Consider the following 14,256-nt stretch of genomic DNA (forward strand, 5'->3'; position numbering starts at 1 on the left):
TAAATGTATTTGATGATTTCAGTCCATTATAATAAACAAACACATTGAAGCTCAAATTGCCACATCTCTGGGAACCTCTTGGTTGGTTCTAGTTGGCTCCGGAGTCCTTTTAAGTTGACTGTATTAGTTTTTCATAGTTTCTTCATTATTTATCACAAATTGTTCTTTTACATTTTGTTAGATTTTCTGCCCCATGCCTAGAATCAGCCATTTCTTCATTAAACCCTAGTGCTCTTTTTAGGGAAAATGCTTTTTCAATACCATAATCTGGGAGTTTGGAGTTGCATGTTACTGCCAAACTGGTTTCTATATGTGATAAATCATTTGATGAACTTAACAGAATTCAAATTCAGAACTCCAGTTATCTTTTGCAAACTTAAATTTATTCTGTATTACAGTTGTGTCTTCTAGAATTCTGTTTTTTAAAGCAATAGTTAATAACAGAATTGGAATGTCCCATTATTGTTTATCTCATGGTACATATATGTCAGTCTCAGAGTAACTGCTAATATTATTTGCCATTGATGTAATTGTTTAGAATGGTTGAAAACTTGTTTGTTTTTTTTTTGCATCTGCTCTTCTCATTCTCATTGCCACTTCCTCATCAAGCATTTGGCCATTAGAAAACTATATTCTCTATTTTAACTTTATCTGTTCTTAGTTGTACAGTTACCATATATTTAATGCTTATGCTTATGTGAATATCTTCCTATTCATTTTGGTTGTTGAAACTCATCTTCAGGATGTAGTCATGAAAACATGAACACTGAATTATTTTTGAATTACGTGTGGATAAATTTTTGCCCACTTAAATATCATTGTTGCTGTATGTAAAATTCTTGGTTCATATTTCCGTATATAATTCCATTTTCTTCTAGCATATAATGTTACCATCAAAGCATCTGATGAGTTAATTTTCCTTAAACATCATATGTGTTTTGCCTAAATGCATAAAGTATTTTTTAAATTTGAAATTTAGTAATTTTACTAGAATATGACTTGGTTATTCTGTTTTAGAGTCAATATTCTCATATACACAGTAAAATAGCCAATAATTTTTACCTTGAACCTTTAATATTGTATCCAATATTGAGTCTAGAAGCTTTCGCATGTAGTTTCAAATTTATTTTTTTAATTAATATTTCTCTTCTATGCTATTTATATAATACATGCACTAATCTTTAAATTGTTTTGTGATTTGTAAATAGTGGTGTTTGTTAACATTAATAAGGATTCTTAATTTACTATAAAATTTGAATAATTAGAGAGTAATGGGGTAGCACTAGGAAAAATTATATTTTTATAAATATTTTTCTTTTCTTTTTTTTTTTTTGAGACAGAGTCTCACTTTATTGCCCTCGGTAGAGTGCTGTGGCATCACAGCTCACAGCAATCTCCAGCTCTATGGTCTTAGGCGATTCTCTTGCCTCAGCCTCCCAAGTAGCTGGGACTACAGGTGCCCACCACAATGCCCAGCTATTTTTTTGTTGCAGTTTGGCTGGGGCCGGGTTTGAACCCGACACTCTCGGTATATGGGGACGGCGTTCTACTCACTGAGCCACAGGTGCCGCCCATAAATATTTTTCTTATGAAAAGCATGTGAATGTCTAGGAGAATCTGGACGAATAAATACTTTGTCCCCAGTTTGAGTTTTTCTTTTCAAAGAAAGTTTCATAAAGAAATCAGTAATGGAGCGGCGCCTGTGGCTCAGTCGGTAAGGCGCCGGCCCCATATACCAAGGGTGGCGGGTTCAAACCCCGCCCTGGCTGAACTGCAACCAAAAAATAGCTGGGTGTTGTGGCGGGCGCCTGTAGTCCCAGCTACTTGGGAGGCTGAGGCAAGAGAATCGCTTAGGCCCAGGAGTTGGAGGTTGCTGTGAGCTGAGGGATGCCATGGCACTCTACCGAGGGCCATAAAGTGAGACTCTGTCTCTACAAAAACAAACAAACAAACAAAAAAAAGAAATCAGTAATGTATTTCAGCTTGATTATTTGGTCATCAGTGTTTGGACAGCACTGAAGTGTTTGGAAGTGGAAATGCATTTTATTATTTATAAATTATAAAACAAAGTAATGTCCTGGACATTCTTGGAGTATGTAATCTTGTCTACTTAAGTAAGAAGGGAGAAAATTAGGAAAAAGAATATGGTAGGAAGTGAGTTAAATAGTTTTTATGTATTTTTTCTTATTCAGTTTTCCAACGTTTTTTCTTTTGTACTCTCTTTCTTTAAAGGGCTTATATTTATTCATTCTTGTGTCGTCTTTGGTTGGTCTTCATTTTAAAATAATTTTTTCTTTAATTTTTTATTCTTTACTAGATTCCTTACCTCATTTAAATTTTTTTCTAATTCTGAGTTTTGTCTTTCTTTTATGTTTGTATCATTTTCTTTTATGTTGTATACATTTTCTACTTCTGTTTGAAATAGAAAGTTGCAGTTTTGTTCTTTCCAGGGGCGTTTCTTTCCAGCATGCTTTCATTTTCTATATGGATATTGCTCTCTTTTTCTCTTTGCTGATTGAGTTCAACAAGTACTGAGTGCCTATTATGTGCTAATTATTGTTCTAGGGACTTGGCACACATAACAAACAAAGCCCTGCCTTTATGGAACTTACAGTCTAGTGTTTATTTTATTTTATTATTTTGAGACAGAGTCTCAGTTTGTCTCCCTCAGTAGAGTGCTGTCGCCTTCATATTCTTGCAGCAACCTCAAACTTCTGGGCTCAAGTGATCTTTTTGCCTCAGCCTCCCTAATGGCTGGGTCTACAGGCCCGGGCCAGCATGGCCCGGCTCTTTTAGAGATGCAATCTAGCTCTTGCTCCGCTGTCTTGAACTCCTGAGCTCAGGCAATACACCAGCCTCGGCCTCCCGGAGTGTATTACAGGGGTGAGCCACCTAGCACAGCCTACAGTCTAAGTGTTTATTGCCACTTCACCTAAATATGGTCTGTGTACAGGGGCAAATCTCCTCACTTCTGTCCTCAGCTGCCCAATATGGGGATAACAGGCCTGGCTCAGACATGGAAACCGTGCATGATGTGCTGCAGATGCCAAAGTGGACACCCAACCCACCACCCAGGCAGTGGATAGGGCTAGAAGTGGATTTTTAATAATAAGGACAATGGGGAGGGGGCAGAGGCAGCTGAGCCCCATAGTCTGCTGTGGTGTGGTTGTGGAAGGCTGGCTGCTGGGTCCCCGGCCCTTTTCTGTAGCCGCCAGGGCTGTTTCCTTTGCCTTCTCCTTGGCTTCCTTGGCTGTCTCAAATGTTCTCGAAGAGGCCGCACCCTGCAGCTTGGCCAAGATGGCATTCAAACCTTTCGTAGTCTTGGTCATGTTGCTTTTTGCACCAGACGAGACCAAATTTGGGTCTGGAGACGCCGAATATGCTAGAGGAGACCCAGGCATCCCGACGGATTTCGGTCTAGCAGCTGTTGTCAGAGTTCACCTGGTAAACACCGCGTTCCTTCACCAGCAGCCTGCGTGATTGCTGCTCCAGGTGAAGGTGGTCATGGTCTGATTCTGTGGGTCCACATATGCTCCAGGATGTACACCGAGCGAGCAACACTGGCAGGGAACAGTGGCTTGGGCTAGCGAGGCAGACTGTGGGTCTTGGGCAGGAGTCACTGACAAGAGGTCAGGGGTCATCTCCTGGTGTACAGTCTTCCATCCAGGCATATTTGCTATAGAGAGATTCGTGTACCGCTGCCATAAGGTAGTGAACACTTGGTCTCATGCACTGCTCTGCTCCCTAGCTCCATAGTCGCGGTCAGGTGGGCTCAGCACCTGCACAGCATTAGGGGTCGGGAGCCCGGGGTGGTTGTGGGCGCCCGGCTCGGCGCACGCGCAGTCAGGCCGAAGGATCGCTCACCGCGGCGGGGCCCTCTGGTTATTTGAGTTGTTCGGCTGCTCCTTCTTTTTTATCACGATAATGTTGTCTGTGCTTTGATCTCAATAGTTTGATCTTGCTCATTTTTCTGTGAAATTCATTTTTCTGAACTTCTAGAAAAGGTAAGATTCAGGAAAGCCCTTTTAACTTTATGATGGCTTCTTTTCTGTTGTTTTCTTTCCGTTCTGTTCAAAAATCTGGCAGCCTGCTTTTTTCTATTCCCTGACTGTTTCGTTCTCTCACTTTCATCTTTTTTTATACGTTATATTTGTACATGTTTATGGGGTACATGCATACACTGTGTAATGATCAATTCAGGGGATTTAGGCGACACGTTTCCCCCGAGTATTTGTCGTTTCTCTGTGTTGAGTATGTTTCAAGTCCTTTCAGCTGTTGTGGAAAATACCATACATTGGTGTTGACTATAGTCACTGTACTCTTCATCAAACATGAGAACTCGTTCCTTCTTTCTCACTGTGTGTTTGTACCTATTAACCAGCCTCTCTTTATCCCTTTCTCCTCATCCATCTTGCTCAGTCTCTGGTATTTATCCTTCTACTCCCTAGCTCCATGTGATCAACTTTTTTAGCTCCTGCTTATGAGTGAGAACGTGTATTCATCTTTTTGTGCCTGTGTTTCTTTACTTAACATAATGACCTCTGGTTCTTTCCAGATTGTTACAAATGATATGATTTCATTTTGGTTATATGGCTAGATAGTATTTCATTATTCCTATAAACCACATTTTCTTTATCCATTCATCCCTTGAAGGACACTTAGGTTATTACATAACTTTGCTATTGTAAATAGTGCTGCAGTAAACATGGGAGTGTGTGATATATTGATTCTGATATATTGATTTCTTTTCCTTTGGATAAATCCACAGTAGTGCAATTGCTGTATGGTAGTTTAGAACAGCAAGTTCTAAATCTTGCTGTTTTTCAATGTGGCTATCCTAATTTACATTCCCACCAACAGTATATAAAAGTTACTTTTTCTCCACGGCCTGGCCAACTTCTGTTATTTTTTTGTCTTTTTAGTAATAGCCATTATGACTTGGGTAAGATATCTCATTGTGGTTTTGATTTACATTTCCCTAGTTATTAGTGTTAATGAGCATTTTTCATATACCTATTGGCGATTTGTATGTTCTCTTTTGAAAGCTATCTGCTCATGTCCTTTGTTAATTTGTTTTTTCGGCAGTTTTGGCTGGGGCCGGGCTTGAACCCGCCACCCCCAATATTTGGGGCCGGTGCCCTACTCCTTGAGCCACAGGCGCTGCCCCTTCACTAATTTTTTGATGGAATTATTATTATTTTTTTGTTTGTTTGGTTTTTGCTTTTATTTTTTTACTTTTGAGTATCCCGTATATTCTGGATATTAGTCCACTGTCAGATAAATGGTTTGCAAATATTTTCTTCCATTCAAGAGGTTGTTTCTTCCCTCTGTGGACTATTTCTTTTGCTGAGCAGAGCTTTTTTGTTTAATATAGTTCCATCGGTCTGCTTTTGTTTTTGTTGCTTATGCTTTTAGGTGTTATCCATGAAATATTTGCCTAGACTAATGTCTTGAAGAGTTGTTTCTATATTTCCTTCTAGCATTTTATGGTTTGGGGTCTTTCAGGAGGGCCCAGCCTTTTTTCTTCTCTGTTGCACATTGGAAAAAGACGCATTGTCTTGGGCCACACATTAAATACACAAACACTAATGAAAGCTGATAGACAAAAAAAGAAAAAAAAAAGGTCCATATATAATTTTGACATTATGTGGCACCACAGATATGCAAAACAGTCCTTATATAATCTGCATGTGCCCCATGGGCCAATGGTTGGATACCCCTGGATTGTGACTCCATCCTGAGTTGATTTTTGTATGTGGTGGTAGACAGGTGTCCAGTTTCAGTGTTCTGTATAAGGTTATCCAGTTTCCCATTTATTCAAGAGGATATCCTTTCCTCGGTGTATATTCTTGATGGTTTTGTCAAAGATCAGATGGCTATAAATATGTGGCTTTATTCCTGGGTATTTTTATTTTCTTGACCTTTAAAGGGATCATCTCTTTTCTTTATTTCTGTTGTCATTTTCCTGTTCAATTTTGATTTTACTCCTAGACATGTTGAAAACAGACCTCTAAAAGAAGAAATGGTCCCTTTTTCCTTTTTTATTTTGCAGTGCTTTTGTTGCACTTTAAGTTGGCAGAGTCCAATATTAAACTAGCTAAAAAGGAGACGTGTAGTCTGAAGAACCTAGTTTCAGTATTGTAAAGAAGGTGGATTTAGAGCTGAGAGGAAATAAGTAATGAGCACATCACGCACACCAAGGTGCTGCTTTTAAGTGTTTTCAGACTGTTACCTCAAATCAGTTTCTTTCAGATTTTAAAGACAGCCTCACCTCTACTTCCATTCCTACTCATGTGCTCTTAGGACTCAGACCTGAATTCATGAGGGATGGGGTTCAATAAATGTGAGTGGCGATATTATATTGTACTCAAAATTGCCTTTGATAAAGGGTCAAATTCATCTACTTGACCAAATCTTCGCTTAATATACATTATTTCTTAACAGACTATCATTGAAATTTTGATACTGTGAATGCACGGAGGAACATTGAAATAGCTAGCATTTGAAACCAGGATGGATTTTTGAGGGGAGGGTATATAATGAAGTTTTGGTCTTAGGGCCCTCTATTCACTCACTTGTAGTTCAGCAAGAGAGAGGGTAGAATGAATGACTGTGTACGTTTGTCTGTGTCTGTGCATTTGTGCACAGTTCTATGTTTTCACACATGGAAAACCATGGTTTTTGTTCCCATCTATACTTTTTAGCTATTAGAATGGAAAAATATAGGACTGTATGTAGGAGCTGAAGTTCCTCAAATAACCTGTTTTTTGCCTGAAAATATAGTAATTTGCAGTTTGAAAGCTTGCACTTAAATCCCCTCAATCCTTTTTTTTTGTATTTGTCACTTTATTTTTTATTTCTTTTTACTTTTTTTTTGTTTTAGTCATAAACACATAGATCATGTATACATTAATGCATTTATGGGGTACAGTGTGCTGATTTTAAACACAATTTGGAATGCTTACATCAAACTAGTTAATATTTTGCCTTTCCTCCAAAATATCTTAGTCATGTCTTCATAGATTGTTGGCAATTTTAAAAGCTCTTTCTCTTCGGGTTTTTTTTTTTTTTTTTTTGGTTACCTGGTCTCAACTTTTTAAAAATCCTAATCATTCATTTGTCAAACATTTATCAAATATTTATTGTCTTACTATGCTAGGTGCTGGAGATTGAGGAGACACAAAACACACAGCTTTCATCTTTTTTTCTGAGACTCAAGATGATTCATTTACTTAGTGTCTTCCTACTTTTCCCCTACCAATTTTTTTACCTATTCACCTTTTAGTTTCTCAACCCTTCTTAGTTTTCCATTTCCAGTGTTTTTCCATATGATAAGAATAATAAAAAGGGCAGTGTCTGTGGCTCAGTGAATAGGGCGCCAGCCCCATATACTGGAGTTGGCGGGTACAAACCTGGCCCCGGCCAAAAACAGCAACCCCCCCCCCCCAAAACCCAGAGAACTATAAAGTTTATTGCATTGTGATTTTTAAAACAAAGATTAACTTTTGAAATATATGAATTTTACACCATGCTCATGGCTGGGAAGAATCAACATTGTTAAAATATCCATACTACTCAAAGCAATTACAGATTTAATGCAATCCCTATAAAAGCACCATTGTAATACTTTAAAGAACTTGAAAAAATAGTACTTCTTTTTATATGGAATCAGAAAAAAACCTCGAATAGCAAATAGATTACTCAGAAACAAGAACAAATCAGGAGGTATCACGTTACCAGACTAAAGGCTATACTATCAATCTATAGTGATCAAAACAGCATGGTACTGGCACAAAAACAAAGCGTTAGTTTATGCAACAGAATGGAGAACCAAAAGATGAACCCAGCTACTTATCATCATTTGATCTTTTTTTTTTTTTTTTTTTTATTGTTGGGGATTCATTGAGGGTACAATAAGCCAGGTTACACTGATTGCAATTGTTACGTAAGGTCCCTCTTGCAATCATGTTTTGCCCCCATAAAGTGTGACACACACCAAGGCCCCACCCCACCCCCGTCCCTCTTTCTGCTTTTCCTCTCCCCCCATAACCTTAATTGTCCTCATATCAAAATTGAGTACATAGGATTCATGCTTCTCCATTCTTGTGATGCTTTACTAAGAATAATGTCTTCCACTTCCATCCAGGTTAATACGAAGGATGTAAAGTCTCCATTTTTTTTAATGGCTGAATAGTATTCCATGGTATACATATACCACAGCTTGTTAATCCATTCCTGGGTTGGTGGGCATTTAGGCTCTTTCCACATTTTGGCGATTGTAAATTGTGCTGCAATAAACAATCTAGTACAAGTTCCTTATGATAAAAGGATTTCTTTCCTTCTGGGTAGATGCCCAGTAGTGGGATTGCAGGATCAAATGGGAGGTCTAGCTTGAGTGCTTTGAGGTTTCTCCATACTTCCTTCCAGAAAGGTTGTACTAGTTTGCAGTCCCACCAGCAGTGTAAAAGTGTTCCCTTCTCTCCACATCCACGGCACCATCTGCAGTTTTGAGATTCTGTGATGTGGGCCATTCTCACTGGGGTTAGATGATATCTCAGGGTTGTTTTGATTTGCATTTCTCTAATATATAGGGATGTTTCATATGTTTGTTAGCCATTCGTCTGTCATCTTTAGAGAAGGTTCTATTCATGTCTCTTGCCCATTGATGTATGGGATTGTTGGCTTTTTTCATGTGGATTAATTTGAGTTCTCTCTAGATCCTAGTTATCAAGCTTTTGTCTGATTGAAAATATGCAAATATCCTTTCCCATTGTGTAGGTTGTCTCTTTGCTTTGGTTGTTGTCTCCTTAGCTGTACAGAAGCTTTTCAGTTTAATGAAGTCCCATTTGTTTATTTTTGTTGTTGTTGCAATTGCCATGGCAGTCTTCTTCATGAAGTCTTTCCCCAGGCCAATATCTTCCAGTGTTTTTCCTATGCTTTCTTGGAGGATTTTTATTGTTTCATGCCTTAAATTTGAGTCCTTTATCCATCTTGAATCAATTTTTGTAAGTGGGGAAAGATGTGGGTCCAGTTTCAGTCTTTTACATGTAGACACCTAGTTCTCCCAACACCATTTATTGAATAGGGAGTCTTTCCCCCAAGGTATGTTCTTGTTTGGTTTATTGAAGATTAGGTGGTTGTAAGATGTTAGTTTCATTTCTTGGTTTTCAATTCAATTCCAAGTGTCTATGTCTCTGTTTTTGTGCCAGTACCATGCTGTCTTGAGCACTATGGCTTTGTAGTACAGACTAAAATCTGGTATGCTGATGCCCCCAGCTTTATTTTTATTACTAAGAACTGCCTTAGCTATACGAGGTTTTTTCCGGTTCCATACAAAATGCAGAATCATTTTCTCCAAATCTTGAAAGTACGACGTTGGTATTTTGATAGGAATGGCATTGAATAGGTAGATTGCTTTGGGAAGTATAGACATTTTAACAATGTTGATTCTTCCCATCCATGAGCATGGTATGTTCTTCCATTTGTTAATATCCTATGCTATTTCCTTTCTGAGGATTTCATAATTTTCTTTATAGAGGTCCTTCACCTCCTTCGTTAGGTATATTCCTAGGTATTTCATTTTCTTTGAAACTATGGTGAAGGGAGTTGTGTCCTTAATTAGCTTCTCATCTTGACTGTTATTGGCGTATACAAAGGCTACTGACTTGTGGACATGGATTTTATATCCTGAAACATTACTGTATGTTTTGATGACTTCTAGGAGTCTTGTGGTTGAGTCTTTGGGGTTCTCTAAGTATAAGATCATGTCGTCAGCAAAGAGGGAGAGTTTGACCTCCTCTGCTCCCATTTGGATTCCCTTTATTTCCTTGTCTTGCCTAATTGTATTGGCTAGAACTTCCAGTACTATGTTGAATAGTAAAGGTGACAGAGGACAACCTTGTCTGGTTCCATTTCTAAGAGGAAAAGCTTTCAGTTTTACTCCATTTAGTAAAATATTAGCTGTGGGTTTGTCATAGATAGCTTCAATGAGTTTTAGAAATGTGCCACCTATGCCTATACTCTTCAGTGTTCTAATTAGAAAAGGATGCTGGATTTTATCAAACGCTTTCTCTGCATCTATTGAGAGGATCATGTGATCTTTATTTTTGCCTCTGTTAATATGGTGGATAACGTTTATGGACTTGCGTATGTTAAACCAGCCTTGCATCCCTGGGATGAAGCCTACTTGATCATGATGTATGACTTTTTTGATGATAAGCTGTACTCTATTGGCTAGGATTTTGTTGAGAGTTTTTGCATCTATATTCATGAGTGAGATTGGTCTGAAATTCTCCTTTTTGTTTGAGTCTTTTCCTGGTTTTGGTATCAGGGTGATGTTTGCTTCATAGAATGTGTTGGGGAGGATTCCTTCTTCCTCAATTTTTTGGAATAATTTCTGTAGTACAGGAATAAGCTCTTCCTTGAAGGTTTGATAGAATTGTGGAGTGAAGCCATCTGGACCAGGGCATTTTTTGGTTGGAAGCTTTTTTATTGTTTCTTTGATCTCAGTGCTTGAAATTGTTCTGTTCAGGAGCTCTATTTTTTCCCGGGTAAGTCTAGGGAGAGGGTGTGATTCTAAATATTGATCCATTTCCTTCACATTGTCAAATTTCTGGGCATAGAGTTTCTGGTAGTATTCAGAGATGATCTCTTGTATCTCTGTGGGATCAGTTGTTATTTCCCCTTTATCATTTCTGATTGAGGTTACTAGAGATTTTACTTTTCTATTTCTCATTCGTCTGGCCAATGGTTTATCTATTTTATTTATTTTTTCAAAAAACCAACTTCTTGTTTCATTAATTTTCTTTTCTTTTTGGCCAGGGCTGGATCTGAACCAGCCACCTACAGCATATGGGACAAGCGTCCTACCCCTTTGAGCCACAGGCGCCGCCCTTGTTTCATTAATTTTCTGAATGATTCTTTTGTTTTCAATTTCATTGATCTCTGATTTGATTTTGGGGATTTCTTTCCTTCTACTGAGTTTAGGCTTAGATTGTTCTTCTTTTTCCAATTCCATAAGATGGCTTGTGAGATTGTAGATGCGCTCTCTTTCTGTTTTTTGAATGTAGGCATCTAAAGCGATGAATTTTCCTCTCAAAACTGCTTTTGCAGTATCCCACAGGTTTTGGTAGCCTGTGTCTTCATTGTTGTTATGCTCAAGGAAGTTAATGATTTCCTGTTTTATTTCTTCCTTCACCCATCTGTTATTCAACAGAAGATTGTTTAGTTTCCATGCCTTTGGGTTGGGTCGAGTATTTTTGTTAGAGTTGAGTTCCACCTTTAGTGCCTTATGGTCTGAGAAGATACAAGGTAAAATTTCAATTCTTTTGATTCTGTTGATATTTGTTTTGTGTCCCAGGATATGATCAATTTTGGAGAATGTTCCATGGGGTGATGAGAAGAATGTATATTCTTTATCTTTGGGATGGAGTGTTCTATATGCGTCTATCAAGCACAGTTGTTCTAGGGTCTCATTTAAATCTCTTATATCCTTGTTTAATTTCTGTTTAGAGGATCTGTCCAGCTCTGTAAGAGGAGTGTTAAAGTCCCCTGTCATTATGGTATTGTCAGATACCATATTGCTCAGACTGAGTAAGGTCTGTTTCAAGAATCTGGGAGCATTTAAATTGGGTGCATGAATATTTAGAATTGAAACGTCTTCTTGTTGTATTTTTCCCTTGACCAATGTAAAGTGACCATCTTTGTCTTTTTTGACTTTAGTTGCTTTAAATCCACATGAATCTGAAAATAAGATTGCAACTCCTCTTTTCTTCTGAATGCCATTTGCCTGAAAAAGTGTCTTGACTCGGAGCTTTAATTTGTGTATTGAAGCCAGGTGTGTTTCTTGCAGACAGCAAATGGATGGCTTGTGTTTTTTAATCCAGTCAGCCAATCTATGTCTCTTCAGTGGGGAATTCAAGCCATTAACATTTATTGAGATAATTGATAAGTGTGGTAGTAGTCTATTCATCTTATTTTGTGAGAGTCCATTGCTTAGTTTTATCTTTTGCATCAGTGTGGAGGTTTGGTTCTGTCCTTTAATTTCTGAGTTCTTACTTTGCTGCTGATCCATTGTGGTGGTCAGTGTGCAGAACAGGTTGAAGTATTTCCTGTAGAACTGGTCTTGTTGTGGCGAATTTCGTCAATGTTTGTATATCCGTAAATGATTTGATTTCTCCCTCAATTTTGAAGCTTAGCTTAGCAGGGTACAGAATTCTGGGCTGGAAATTGTTCTGTTTAAGTAGATTAAAGGTAGATGACCATTGTCTTCTTGCTTGGAAAGTTTCATTAGTGAAGTCTGTGGTCACTCTGATGGATTTGCCCCTGTAAGTCAACTGACGCTTACTCCTGGCAGCTTGCAGAATCTTTTCTTTTGTCTTGACTTGTGTCAAAGTACCCTACTGTACATGTATATTGCTCTGTCTCCCTCTTTCTGTGCTTCTCTTCTTTTTGTGAATTTTTTTTTTAATGTAATGATTAAGAGTACGGAATTTGGAGTCAGACTTTTCAAATCTTGTCTTTGTCTGTTAGCTACTAACCTTGGGTAAATTACTTAACTTTTTTGTGCCTCATTTTTATCTTTTTCATAGGATTGCTAGGACTAAATGAATTAATACATGTAAGTCATTTCGAATGATGCCTGGCATGTACTAAACACCCATTAAACTTTAACTATCATTATTAAATAATTAGTAAGGCTAGTTAATGTGTTTGCCATTATTATTTTAAATAAAGAATTAATGGAGAAGACCCCAAAAGCAATCACAGCAGCAACAAAAATAAGCAAATAGGACTGGATCATATTAAAAAGTTTCTGCACAGCCAAGAACACAAACCATAGAGTAAATAACCTACAGAGTGGGAGAAAATATTTGCATGCTATACATCTGTATACATCTGAATACATCTGATTAAGGGATGATAACCATATTCTACAATGAACTCAAGCAAATCAGCAAGAAAACATCAAACAACCTCATTAAGAAATGGACAAAAGATATGAACAGCAACTTTTCAAATAAAGATAGTCTAATGGCCAACAAACACATGAGAAATGCTCAATATCTCTAATCATCAGGGAAATGCAAATCAAAACCACCATGAGGTAACACCTAACTCCAATGAGAATGGCTCTTATCAAAAAGTCTCCAAACTAACAAGTGTTGGCCTGGATACAGAGAGAAAGGAACACTTTTATACTTCTGGTAGGACTGCAAACTAGGACAACCTCTATGGAGAGTAGTATGGAAATACCTTAAAGAACTAAAATTAGACCTACATTGATCCAGCGAAACCACTTCTACCTAGAAGTGGTTTTTACTCACAGAAAAAAAAAAAAAAATTATCAAAAAGACACTTGCACTTGAATGCTTATAGCAGCATAATTCACAATTGTAAATATATGAAAACAATCCAAGTGCCCATCAATACATTAGTGGATGAATAAAATGTGGTAGATGTATACCATGGAGTACAAACTCAGCCATAAAAAGATGATGGTCTAATATCTTTTGTAACAATCTTGATGAAACTGGAGACCTTTCTTTTAAGTGAAATGTTACAAAAAATGGAAAAAGAAACACCATATGTACTCAATACTAAATTGTAACTAGTTGATCTCAACACTTATGTGCATATATTGGAAATAAAACTCAATGAGAATTAAGTAGGTGGGAAGGGGGAGGAGGGTTTGGGTTTACACCTAACTGGTACAAATGCATACACTTCTGGGTTAAGTGTGCACTTACAACTTTGACTTAAAATGTACAAAAGCAAATTATGTAGCCAAAATATAATATTCTGGGGCGCGGGGAAGAGAATATGATGGACTAAAGATGGCTACAGATTTTTCACATTCCTCCTCTTCAGACACAAGGTCTGTTTCTTTTTTCCCTGGTATTTTATTTTATTTTATTTTATTTTTTGTCGGGGGACCACTATCACACCTTGGAAGTGGACTGGCAGCTTCCACTTTGGTTTCTGAAAGCCCTCATCTCTCATATAAAAATAACCTGTTACTCTGTGGGAGAGATGACATGGAAAGGGCTTGAGACTACATATAGTGGGAGACGGGCTCCAATAAGCCTAGTCTTCCAATTGACCAGGGTACCAAGTCTTTTGTAAATTCCTCATTCACAAGATTATGAGATATAATAAAATGGTTATTCTAAACTACTAAGTTTGAGAGTAGTAGCTTATATGGCAACCGGAACAGAGGGTGAGAACACAGAAGACATAAATGTCTAAGAATATATA

General features: G+C 37.7%; 1 pseudogene; it reads right to left on the reverse strand.

Moving 5' to 3' along the window:
• Positions 1-2,909: 2,909 nt before the first annotated feature.
• Positions 2,910-3,671, reverse strand: LOC128589736 (PRELI domain-containing protein 1, mitochondrial-like; annotated as a pseudogene).
• Positions 3,672-14,256: the final 10,585 nt, after the last annotated feature.

Source organism: Nycticebus coucang, chromosome 7, assembly GCF_027406575.1.
Source record: "Nycticebus coucang isolate mNycCou1 chromosome 7, mNycCou1.pri, whole genome shotgun sequence".
Classification (NCBI taxonomy): Eukaryota; Metazoa; Chordata; class Mammalia; order Primates; family Lorisidae; genus Nycticebus; species Nycticebus coucang.